The sequence below is a fragment of the Aulonocara stuartgranti genome, assembly GCF_965226115.1.
Source record: "Aulonocara stuartgranti genome assembly, chromosome: 14".
Lineage (NCBI taxonomy): Eukaryota > Metazoa > Chordata > Actinopteri > Cichliformes > Cichlidae > Aulonocara > Aulonocara stuartgranti.
Window position 1 is genome coordinate 39284407 of NC_138950.1, and position 13310 is coordinate 39297716.

The 13310-nt window shown below is 42.3% G+C and overlaps 1 protein-coding gene across 4 annotated transcripts in view; it reads right to left on the reverse strand.

Moving 5' to 3' along the window:
* Positions 1-13310, reverse strand: part of sgsm2 (small G protein signaling modulator 2) — a 107734-nt gene that overhangs the window by 84498 nt on the left and 9926 nt on the right. The gene's annotated exons all lie outside the window — the stretch shown is intronic.

Sequence of the window (13310 nt, forward strand, 5' to 3'; positions counted from 1 at the left end):
ACCAGATTAAAACCCTCTTTTAAAGTGCTCCAAAATGCACCAACAGTGCAAACAGCAGAGCTTCAGCTGAGTGACTCAAACTAGTGAGACATAGCAGACGCTGACCAGCAACAGCTGCCAGTGCCAACAGGTCTTTAAACATAGCAACCGTTCCCTAAATTTAAGTCTCATCCGTATCCAGATGGATGAGGGGAAAACCTCAGAGGACACTGCACTTACAGAGGCTGTAAACATGATTGCAAATGCTGTGAAGTCGGATATTTTAACAGGAGAATTTATGGGACTGACTCACTTTGGAGCCAGTCTCAAGGGCACAGTATAGGAAATGCAGCTTTTTTATGCATTCGCTTGGTTTCAAATGCTTGCTTAAAGGGTGGTGGTGGTGGTGGTGGGTGTGTGTGTGTGTGTGTGTGTGTGTGTGTGTGTGTGTGTGGGGGGGGGGGGGGGGGGGGGGGGTCGTTGTCTTACACAGACTGCTGTTGTGATTTGGTTGAACCTCATTTTTCTGCCCAGGAGATTGCTTGTAAAACCAAATATAATATTTTAAAATGATAAAATGATAATATTTTATCATTTTAATGGTTTTCAAAACATTTAGCCTGCATTAATAATTAGCCAGCTGGTTAGCACTGGCACGTTTATAGAAGAAAAAATAGAAGCAACAGGCTGTAAAGAGAGAGAACAGCAACATTTACACTTTGACAAGTCTCCGTGAAGGTTTGGATGCACTTGTTCCAAACCCGGCTCTGTTCTCTGTGGGCTTTGTGGGAAGGAGAGAAGTTAAAAAAATAAAGTTTTACAGCTTCCTTTCAGGTCAGCGGGCGGTGGGTGAGAGATACTGAGTGAAGTAACACTGTGAGACTAATGTTGGCTGTTTTCTCTTCTCTGGCACTGGCTTCAGTATTTCTCTTCACATTTTTACTCGTATATACTTACCCATTTATATTTTATTGTCATACAAGCGCAATCACAGGCAAGCCAGTGTTATGTATAATACCCATTTAGATTGCTTGCCTTCCTACATGTGCTAATAATGGCATTTATCTCCTTACAGAGGTGTTTTCCTGCATCAGCCCATCAGATCGTGATTGACTATTTATGGTCAGTTAATATAGATGATCACATTTACAATGAAAAAATCCTGGGCTGTGTGAACAACGGTGCTGAGACCGGTTAATCAGCCCGGCCCTGGCAGTTTGTGCATGTACACACATACGCTTTCATGTTGCAGCTGCAGCCTGCACACTGTGATGTGAGTGAAGCCAGAAGGATTACACAGAGTGGTGCGTCTCCAGTCACGACTCTGCTCTGACTCTGATGTGCAGTCTTCAAAGCCCTTATTGCCTTTTGGCCCTCTGCTTTTTCATCGGTCACCACTTACGGTCCTCGTATACGTATGATGTTGCTCTCTTGCTGCTGTGTCGTTACACTCTCGGTCACGATCTGCATTAGGATCGTGATCTTTCATCCCCTCTTCCACAAACTGATCGTGGAAAGCAACATTGGGTTATAGCAAATTAAGATTCCTGGAAGATGGAGTGGAGTAATGAAGTCACCAGCAATACAGTCAATTAAGTCAATTAGAGAGGCATCTGTGGTGGAACAGAGTGAAAATAGCCAACAGTTATTTTCAATTAATATCAGGTATTGTGATTATAAACTGATTAATTGCCTTGTCTATAAAATATGAGGGAAACAGTATAAGTCGGCGTAGCGGCCCATAATTGTTGTGGACAGGAAAAGTGTTCAAATCACCAGCTAAGCTCTGTTTTTATTCCAGCCCTCCATCCATTCTCTTAAACACCTGTCCAGCAAAGGCTCGACTTAAAGCAGATTAACCACCAGGACCTTAGAGGTCCAGGACTTAGTCATGGCCATAACTGTAGACTCTCACATGTACAGTCATGGCCATTTTCCCAAAAGGTTGATTCGGTTCATCTGGACGTTTTCAGTGGGAGAAACGTTTCGTCACTCATCCAGATGACTCCTTCAGTCTCAGCTGACTGCAGGTTTCCGACCTTATAAACAAGACATTTCCACAGTGAGTGAAACACACCGAACGAACAATGGGCACTGAAAACGTCCAGATGAAGAGAATCAACCTTTTGGGATTTACTTACCTGGATGATTGAGCGTGCATCAAGACCTATTAAGTAATCCACCCAAGAATCTGCTTAGATCAAGTGTTTGGTAGTTTTTTAAAATAATTTTATTTGATGTTAAAAAGAACATTTTATGCAAGCACATTTTCTGAAACAGAAGTATCTACTTTCCAATAAGTGTCAGACATGCAAGTCCACAATTCTCCAATTCTCACCGCGAATATGCAAAAACATTCTTTAAAACACGTCCTTGGACTGTGGGGGAAACTGGAGGACTGGCGAGATGTCACGCAGAGAGAGATTTTGATCACAGTCCATGTCCAATTAAAATCCATCTGAAAACTGGTTAAATGTGTCTCCCTCCTCTTTCTTCTTTCCTAATGCTTCAACTGTCTCTTTCCTAATTGCTCTTTCTATTTCTGTCTGTTCATCCCTCTACAGTGCGTGGAACCCCAGATGTCCACTGGGTGACAGGTCATTACATGACCGCGACTTTCCTAATGAGCCCATTAGTCGTTTCTGCCCTCTTCCTCAACATCCCCCAGTTCTTTTGCACCACTCGTTGAAACATTTCCAGTTCATCAAATCGTGTACTCTTTCTAACACCCCCGTCACCCCCTCGTTTCTCACCTCCCTGTACTTCAGCCATAACAAAGTGCACAGCTCCACCCAAAGGCCATGATGGCTGCTGTAGTTTGTAGTTACGTACTTTAACTAATGCGGATAACTTTATCCACATTTACAGAAAAAATAGTTTGTTTAAAAGTAATCATTGATTTCTAATATTATCTAATAAGTACTTGATCCCCCTATAACATAGCCAGGATTCAGGTTCCCACAGATTGGTGATTATAATCAGTTAATCAGTCACAAATACTCCTGATCTCAGTGCATAAAGCACATGGGTCCTCAGCCTCAGTGACTCCACCACTGCAAAATCAAAGGGCTGTCAGAGGACATCGGGGACAAGATTGTAGATCTGCACAAAAGTGAAATGGGCAGCAAGAAGCTTGGTGAAAGGGTGATAACCGTTGGTGTGATTATTTAGAAATGGAAGAAATATAAAACGACCATCAGTTGCCCTTCGTCTGGAGCTTAATATCTCGCCTCACGACGTGAGGATGTTCACGAGAAAGGTGCTGGATCATCCCAAAATGAACGGAAGGAGGAGCTTGTTACTGATCTGTCAGCTGTGAGCACAGTCACCAAAAATGCCATTAGTAACACTGCGCTGTAATAGAAATACAGTGTCTGCAAGATCAACACAGATGTGCAGACTTGTCTTACGTTTGCCAATGAAGCAGCAACCTAAAGACTTTAGAGTTTCTGCAAAGAGCAATGGGCCAAAATCCCTCCTGGTGACCAACTACAAGAAACACCTTACCACTGTGCTTGCCAACAAGGGTTTCTCCACCCAATACTAGGTCAGGCTTTGCTTTGGAATCAAATACTTATTTCCTCAATGACATACACATCGAGTTATTTGGTTTTTATCGATTTTCATTCTGTTGCTCTCCATTAAAACCAAACAAATGTAAAAAATTAGTACAAATTGGCAAACAATTCAGCTACCTGGTCATGAGTATAGCTGAGCAGGCTGAACTGGTCTTCAGTTTTGACTGTAGTCGGTCAGACTACCAAGCTGTTCTTAGACTTTCAATGCTGGTAAAAAACAACATGGGACATTTCTTGACATGTCTTTATCATCATAAGTTTGTGAAGTTTTGTCAGGTTTTTGCACATATGTTAAACGTTGGTTATTTAATTGGTGCAGAGGATACATGTAGAAGCACATCTGTACACATTTTAAGGCCATTCAAAGCAGCATTGAAAAAGTCATAAAATCTGAGAGGCCAGAACAAAGACCTGTCTGTAAGGCGGTCAGAATCAGGTCTATACGATGAAAGACTGATATTCAAAACAGGCCTGCAACTGTGCTCAACACAGACCCACTGACAATCTGTACAGGTCAGCTTTTATTGGAAGATAACATCATCTATGAGGAGTATGGGACAACTGTAATAACTGGGAAACATCATCTCCATCATTAACCCTGTCAGGCCTGAGGCATCATCAGTAATAACCATAAACCCAGGTTATCAGACTATGTTCTTTTTGGATTTGGACAATTGTTTTTCTCAAGTCTTTGCAATCAAGAAAAAAAACAGTTTACGGCTGCGTCCACACGTACACGGGCATTTTTTTCTATGCGTTTGGGCCTTTTGTCCACACGTAAACGGCGTTTCGAATCACTGAAAGAAGAGATTTTTAAAAACTCCTGCCAGGGTGCAGATTTTCGAAAACTCCGTCTTTGTGTTTACGTGTGTACAGAAAACAGAGATTTAGTCATGCGACGTCAAAGGTGTGCGCCTGTCTTGACGTCACGCTGTGCACCACGTTATTGCAGATGAATTTCTCCAATGGTGGACAAAATACTGTTGCTGTCAATCTGACCATCTGCAGTTTTTACACACAGTTACTGTCCCTCCATTTAGAAAGACAGAGAGAGTGAACTTCAGACGTGGCTTCAGCACAGACACTCTCACAACCCAAATCCTGACGCCAACATTGGTTTTGGACGAGATCAGGTCGGTGGTCTTTCTTTACTCTTTCCCTCTCAGGCTTCCACAGTTCTGATTGGCCAACATTTCTACATGGTTAGGATTACATCGCCACCTGTTGCTTTAGCATGTTGACAGCGTTTGACTTAGTTTTTTGCATTTACATGTGAACAAAGATATTTTTTCAAAACTGCATGTGTGGACAGGATTTTTTTTTTCCCAAAAACATGGCACTGGTTAGGGTAAGGGGGAGATAGCACTCAGACCTCAGCATTAGAAGTCTCTCAGTACCGAGTCGTACATGACTTTTCTCTGGTGATAACTGCTCTGTAACAAAGGTACATGCTTTGCTCTGTAGGCCCCAAATAATCTCGTATGACGAGTCTCTATTCCCACTGCTGATTTCAGTTATGTATTCTTCTGTTGCTCTTTGGTTTTAATCAGTGGATTAGTGGAACGGTGCAATCCTGAATGGTGTTCTAGCACCTTAAATCTGACAGACAGGTTCTAATGCAAAACAGTAGCGAAAGAGTCAGTCTGTCATGTGCTGCATCCAGATGGTATCCCAGTGAGAGCAGTGAGATACTGGATCCTTGCAGGGCAGTCATAGTGCATAGGTAAATAAATCCAGTCCCAGCACTCATATCTAGCACTAAAGACTGACAGCTACTGCTGAGTGAACAGAAGAGGAGTAACGTGTTTTAAGTGGCAGATAATTAGAATACGTTTCAAACAGCTCAATAAATATCAGCAAACACAAAAAGGTAGGGCTGCTCAATTAATCGAATTTTAATCTCGATTACGATCTGGGCTTTCGATAATCATTAAAAATGACCGAGCCGATTATTAGCCCCTCCCTCGTGCTTTACTCTCGCGCTGCTCCGTGTGGCAAATGGGTTGGCAGTCAGACGTGGATCAAGTAGACACAGTGTGTAAACTTTGCTACGGTGTAGCTGCACCACAGAGCAACACTGCAAAGTTCACTAAACATAGATGTTCACATTTTTCATTTATTTCTTATATTGCAAACATTTGCACTGTTATCAGTATTTGCACTATTTTATATTATTTTTTAAAGTCATTATTCACTACACTGTTATTGTTAAATATCGTCAAATAATCGAGATCTCAATGTCAGTGAAAATAATCGTGATCATCATTTTTGCCATAATCGAGCCGCCCTACAAAAAGGTCTCAGTGTGTGAGAAAGATGAAACTATCACACCAATATTTAATTATGGAAGATGTAGTATATACTGGAATTACAGCCATAACTATTACATTGTGGGGTCTTTACCTTGCTTTTAAGTTGTTATGATTTGGCAACATATAAATAAAACTGAATTGGAAACATAAATAAGAAAATATAAAACCTAAACCAAAATATCAAATATTTGAAAATGTTTTACTTTTCAGTTCATCAACTGGCAAAATTGAGGCAATAGGTTGCCAGTGTTTTAAGGTCCAGTGCAGCTGCTTTCAATAATCCGTTAAGTGTTGTGCCCCCCCCCACAGCCAAATTCAGTATGTGTACACAGAGGTTACGAGAAGGTTTGATTTATTAGCATGTGTATTTATATTTTAAAGACAGTGTGAAAGCAGTTACATTTTAATATTAAAAACAAAATGTTCTGGTTTAATGTCAAGACAATTTCTTAGCATCTCTTTTTATAAACACATGCGCAGTGCCCAGTCCTGGGCATGATTTTCTTTTGAGATTTTGTGTGTTGAATGCACGCACACACACACACACACACACACACACACACACACACACACACACACACACACACACACACACGGCTAATACGTATGACACCATAACAAGTAATGCTTTTCACAAAACAGAAATCACACTTTGCACAACTCGACTCCCCCATCCAGGAGGCTAATGAGGGAGAGTTATATTATCGGTCTGAAGGTTGTGGAGACGTTCTGGACTCCTACACATAGAAACGCACAGGATGTTTGTTGGCTAGTCTCACTGTGTGGTTGGAGTTGACTGTTGTATAACTATGTCTATGTATAACTGCAGTAGATACCAGGGCTGACACCAGCTCCCACTGAAATTCTTTGGTCAGCCAAGCTGAATGGCTCATTAATATCAATGCAAGGAAAGGAAGAGGAAGTGCACTAAAGAAATGTCTTTGCATCAAGTTTCCTTCTCTCTAATGAGCTCTGGGTCTTGTGGAGGGGATGGAGGAGGACCCAACAAGAGTCCCGACAGGCCACTTAAACACAATGGGTACTTTGTGCATCAACTCTTCAAGTATTTCTGTTTTCATTTGTATCAGAAAGGTCAGTCACACAAGATGTCAGCTGCTGCTTTAGGGATGGTATCATCTATGAATCTTCTCTATGGTCTTTCTCTTTTTCTCCGGCGTGACAGCTTCATACTCGATATCCCTCCTCAGTCTAACGTTATCTCCAAACCCCTTTGATGCACTCATTTCCACTCTTGTCCATCCTGGTCTTCCTGTCTTTTTGTCATTGCCACCGACTCCATACATCAGAGCAGGTCCCACAATCATCCTGCCTATACTGGTCACCTCTCTCGTGCACCGTCCTCTGCCTTTAGCGGCTGACCCCAGGTTTTTAAACTCGTCCACCTTCACTGCCTCACCTATTTGCATCTTCACCGGCTCATCTGCCCCCCCTCTCGTTCAATTGCATGCATTCTGTCTCGCGTCTACTTTCATTTCTCTTTTATCTGGTGCATAACTCAACCAGAACAGATGCCCGATGTACTTTCACCCCCACCCCTGTATCTTCCCTCAGCATCGTCTTGCTGTGTCCGACCTTCTCTATACTTCTCCATCAACACTCTCACAGTAAACATCACATCTGTAGTGCTTCTTCTCAGAACGACACCATGGTGCTGCTTGCTGTTCGTCACCTTTCCTCTTAACCTCGCTTGAACTACTCTTTCCCATATCTTCATGGCACATCATCTTTATCCCTCTGGAGTTACTACAACTCTTCACATCAGCCTTGTTGATGAACGTCTCCTTTCTTCTGCCTCATATTCAGTTCACCATTCGTCTTTGCCACCTCTCTCTTTGCTGTACTTCTTCATTCCACCACCGAGTCTGCTTGTCTTCTCTTCTCTGTCCAAAGGATACATCAAACACCTTCTTGGCAGTTTCCATAAAAATTAAATAATTATGAAATACGTATTCTTTGTTTGGTTAATAGTCCCTCTCCACCAAAATAACAAAGTGCTTCCTGTTGGCTTTTAATAATAAAAACAGTGGCCTTCATCAGTAGATGTTAACAGAGCCTCGTGACTCATTCATTTGCAGAGATCATTACTTATCATTACCACCTGACCTTTTACCTTTCACCTTTCCTGAGAACCCCTGAGCTGTAGAGGTTGATAATCAGCCTGCATTACGCTGACGTCACTTATTTAGCCTGTGGGCTTTCAGCCCAGGAGTGATGAGATGAACATGACAGGGTCTGACCAGGCCGCTCGACTCTACAGACTCTATGTAACATTTGCAGCAGTTTAGGACATTACAGTGAAGAGGGAGCATCTGCACCGGATTATATTACCAACTGCTTATACACTGGAATATTTTAGCTGCATGAAGAAAGTGAAATGTCCTCAGTCTCTGTAACAGTAAGGCATAGGTGTGCATGTGCATCTCACGACACACTCCATGAGCTGGCATATTATAAGCACGCTCTCTCTCTGCCTCTCGCTCACATACACACATTAACACATTTGCGCATCTGTGGGCCGAGCGCACATTAAAGGTGCAACAGGGTCAAATAGTAATTTCCTTGATGGGGTCGTGTGGGCACACAGCAGATTTGTACAGTCAGTAACAGCCACTTGTGTCACAAAACTTCATGCAAACATCAGAGAGGAAGCTGACGCGTACACTACAGTAGCGGCACATAGAAAACAGGTTTCAGTGCAGTGTGTGGGTCGAAGACAATTTTCAAATCATTTTTGTGTGAGATATAAGCAGCAAAATCGTGAGGACACTACTGTGAAAATCTTTAGCCAGCTCTCATTTCTTTAGTTTTTCATTAATTTAATCATTAATTTATTGAAACATGTCCAGATGTAAAAGCAAAAGCAGAGTTTGCACGATCCCAACAAGATTGGACATTAATATTTGGTAAGACCACCTTTATTCTTCAACATGATCTGAACGGCCTAGCTGAGCTTTCTTGCAATTTCTTTCAAAAATCTTCAGGAAGAGTTCTGTCAGTCACCTCAAGGTGCTTTATATTGTGAGGTAGACCCTACAACAATACATACAGAGAAAAACCCAACAATCATATGACCCCCTATGAGCAGCACTTTGGTGACAGTGGGAAGGAAAAACTCCCTTTTAACAGGAAGAAACCTCCAGCAGAACCAGGCTCAGGGAGGGGCGGGGCCATCTGCTGTGAGAGAAGGAAGACAGGATAAAGAACAAACCCACTGAATTTCAGTTCTTATATAATTTGGATTACCTCAGCCTTTTCCCTGTTTCTCATCCTTTAGAATGACTTGCTGATGGACACCCTTCCTATGAGACCAACTGTGTCAGGTCCTATTTTTGAAGGATATCACTTTCACATACTGTTCATCTGCTGCAGAGAGTTTGTTTTTGTTTAGGCCTGAAACATCTTTGGTTTTTATTGGTAGATTCAACTAAAGAAACAGCCTGACACTAACAAAGAGCCTAAAGATATCGCTTAGAATCAGTTTTTGAGCTCTAACTAACTATGTGGCCACTGGTGTCAAATTAAAGCCAGTTCCATTTATTTTAATGAGTGCTAAACCCCCAAATATGTAAATATGATTACATCACATTTCCACCAAGGCTGGCTTGAAAACAATCCGGACTGCTGTGTGCCGCTGCTAAGGTCTAACAAAAATAATTACTCTTCCTTAAAGATCTGCTTTATTAAATAAAAGAGAAACCACACACTTGCACTGTCCAAGCCCATATATCTAATAAGCAACCGTTTCAACCATCAGCAGCTCCAGATAACGTTATGAGATGCTTCAGGCTCTGTCTAAAATCACTTGAGCAGATTTTAGAGACACTGACTGATCACATCATGCATTTGGCTCTAAGAAATTAATTAGAGTAGCATAGTTACTGCTGTGCTTCCCTTTTATTGCCACCATTCATTTACGGTGACGGGAATAAACGGGAAAAATAGACTCGAACAAAAGTAAAACTTTCCGCTACATTCATAGAAACCACTGCAGTGCAGTTAGCATAAAAACAGGCTTTTAAAGAATAACAGCTTGATATAAATTGTTACTGATGGGATGTCAAAATCCCAAATATACCAGTCATTGAGAAATGCAGCTCAGAATACGGGTAAGGTTTTTAAAAAGGAAGCTAAGAAACGTTTTTTCCTACTCTCCTACTTCAGATCTATCGATTCACTTATTTTTCTAAAACTACATACCAGTTATTATGTAACAGGCCACAATGTTTTAAATAAAACCATCTATGTTACTGTGTAAAAGTTCCTTTACTTTTAATCTCATCTGCTCGATTAGTCGAGTTCACTTAGCTTTGTTGAGTTAGCAGCGCAGCGCTGCCGAGACTTTAGCGCCTGTTTCAACAACGTCATTCCAGCCCAGCAGTGACAGGTGAGAGACCTCGCCTCTGGGTGCTGTCTTGAAGAGTTATGATTAAAACTAAGGCTGACAGTTTAATTTCCACAGCGCCCTCTTCTCACATCAGCAGTTAGAAGGACATGCACTCCCACAGCTTGGATGAGGTCAAACATGGTTCTGGCTGTTCTGAAGACAAATGTTGGATCAAGTGAAGACGGTGGATGAGAAATTTGCATGATCCAGTGTGTGTGCACCAACATTAGAGAACAGGCTGCTATTATCTTTAAATGTCAGCACATCTCAGAGAAATGATCTGGTTTCAGCAGTTCGTCCTTCCCAGCAGTACGCTCTGTGCTGAAGCAGCTCGACCTCGAAAAGGAAGAAGCACGTACATGTGCAGCAACATCATGTAGTTACTGCCTGGTTTACTTTGGCACAGGAAATGAGGATCATTTAGTGGCTGGAAAAAACTAGAAAGTTTAAAAATCTATCAACACAACGTTTCAAAAATTGACCTTCCTTCATTTTAAACATGACAATAGCTGTAATTCCTCCCTGGCCTTTAAGGTCGGGTCCTTTCGCACCTCTGGACGTGCAAATCTGAGCACTCGGCCAGACTCGGCGTTCATGTCAAGGATTATTGAGAACGCTGCAATGGCAGTGTTTCACTCAGCAGCCGTTCTTCCTTCTCTTTGCCAACATGAAAGTAAGGTGGATGTGTCGCTGACGTATGAAAGGACATTGGAAATTTTCAAATGACAAGTGATTAGAGCAGGTTTCATGGAGCACTGAAGAGTGCAGCATTTTTAAAGTGTGGGCTGCAAAACTCTGACCGCAGGTTGTAAACAGAACATTTTAATGACGCATTCTCATACTTCAGGCTGCTTCCCTTCTTTAACACAGCCACACTCTCTACTTTAAAGCTTTCCCCGCACGTGACTGAAAACTGTCTCAATGTCAAAAACGACTTTATTGTCGCACTAAAGGTTGAATCAGTTCTGATACATGAGAAGACTTTACACTTTAACATGTGGGCTAAAGGAGTCAGGGATGATCTCCTGAAAATCAGCTGCCTGTGGCTGAGGAGGAACAACACTGCATCATCCATAATACTGAGGAATTCTAACTGAGACTCTACAGAATAACCAGACTGGATTAACTGGATTGAACAATCCTCCTATGAATCCAAAAGGACGGATTCACAGTTTTATCATGAAGACTTCTGGTCCTCGTCAGTCAGTGATAATCCTGTGGACGTGGGGCTTAATGCAAACTAATAAGAATAAAGGAGAAGAAATCGATAGTGCCAAGGTTACTTAAGGCTGAACAACCAGCATGTGCAGTCTGAGTCACTTCTCTTATACTACAGCGTTCCCCCACTGTGCACCTGACAGCAGTGCCACTCGTGTTATCACTGGTGTCGCTGCTTGTGTGGGTGTGGAAAGGATGATCTTATTACTACATCTTAAGTCAAAGAGGTGGTTCTTTGGTTCGGTCAACAAAGCGGACAAGCAGCTGACGTGCGATCCAGACACCTGGGGAATTTTACCAGCAGGCAGCTGTCAGTCCTCAGGCATCATCTAAGGTCCTGCCAGGCTGAACCGTGGCCATCCATCGAGACGCCGACTACTTAGTTTCATTTGAGAAAATTCAACTTTTAATTTAAAAAAAGCCTTTTCTTTTCATTTCAGTCTCTGTAAAGCATTTATAATAATAAAGGTTAAAGTAGCATATATATGAAATATCATTTTTCTTACACATATAGATGCGTGAGGAGGGGGACAGGACAAATGGACAGGAGAGCAGAGGGGGAGAGAAATGTGACAGGAGATGAGACAGCGTGCAGGTTACAGTTACTGAGGCTGAGAAGACATGAAGAGATGGAAATACGCTCAGGGAGCATCCGTTTAGGGGGAAAAGCTCTGCCAGATGAGGAATAACTGGATGAATGAATGGCAGCCAGCAAGCCACCAGGTAACACCCAGTGGACACACGATTTCTGATATGTTTAAAAGAAAGAGTGACGTCCATATACCGACTCCTGCTCTTGGGTTTAGATTTTATCTGCTGTTCATATTCAGGGAGACAGAGAACCGTGGAAACAAGGATTTCCGATAGGACAGACCAGAAACACCTCGCCTGAACATCCTAAATGACTCTCCTGATGTGAAGGAGTAGCACCGTGACCCCCACCCCCCTAAAATACCCCACCTACCCTTGAGATGAATCTCATTTCCACTGCTTGTATCTGCAGAATTATTAGTCCCACTATGAACATGTATTTTTTTAAATACATATTTCACAAATGCTCTGAACCACAGCAAATGATTTCTGATCCTTGTCTCACAAGCTGCTCTTCTGGCACAGACCTTGGTCTTCAGTTCACAGGTCGGGGTTTTGTGCAGGCCAGTCAGTAAGACTCACTTTGGTCTTCTGGAGGTAGTTCTTCATCAGGAATGACGAATGTTTTGGGTCAGAGAATAAAGCAACGACCCAGACTTATCAGAAGTCTCTACGTTTTCTGTTATATTTGGACATTTAATTAAATAGTCAGAGGCCAAAACCTCTTTGGCAGCATTTGTCATATTCAGATAAAATTTTAAAACGCATGTATTTTATTCGAGTTATGGTGCAGTTATATATCTTTATCCCAAGAAAGAGAAGCTTTGGCTGTGAGATCGGTGACTTGGCTGATCTGCAGCTATAGGCGGAGGCAGCTTTGTAACCAGCATGGAAGCTGTGACTCATACAGTACTGCAAGCTCAACAAGCCGGTCAGGAGGGGCAACCCCCCTGTGTCCGGCCACACACACACTTGCACACAGACAGGCTTAGAAAGCTTGGGTTTTGTACAGCCTCTCTATGAAATTAGGTTTCCATTATCTCCATTGTGATTACTAACGTTCCACTGAGACAGCAGCACAGTCACAGTGACGTCAAAGGAAGTCCTTGATGGAGAAGCAGCATTAAGTCACCTGGTAAGGAGTTCAACAAGTTTGAGTGTGTGTGTGTGTGTGTGTGTGTGTGTGTGTGTGTGTGTGTGTGTGTGTGTGAGAGAGAGAGAGAGAGG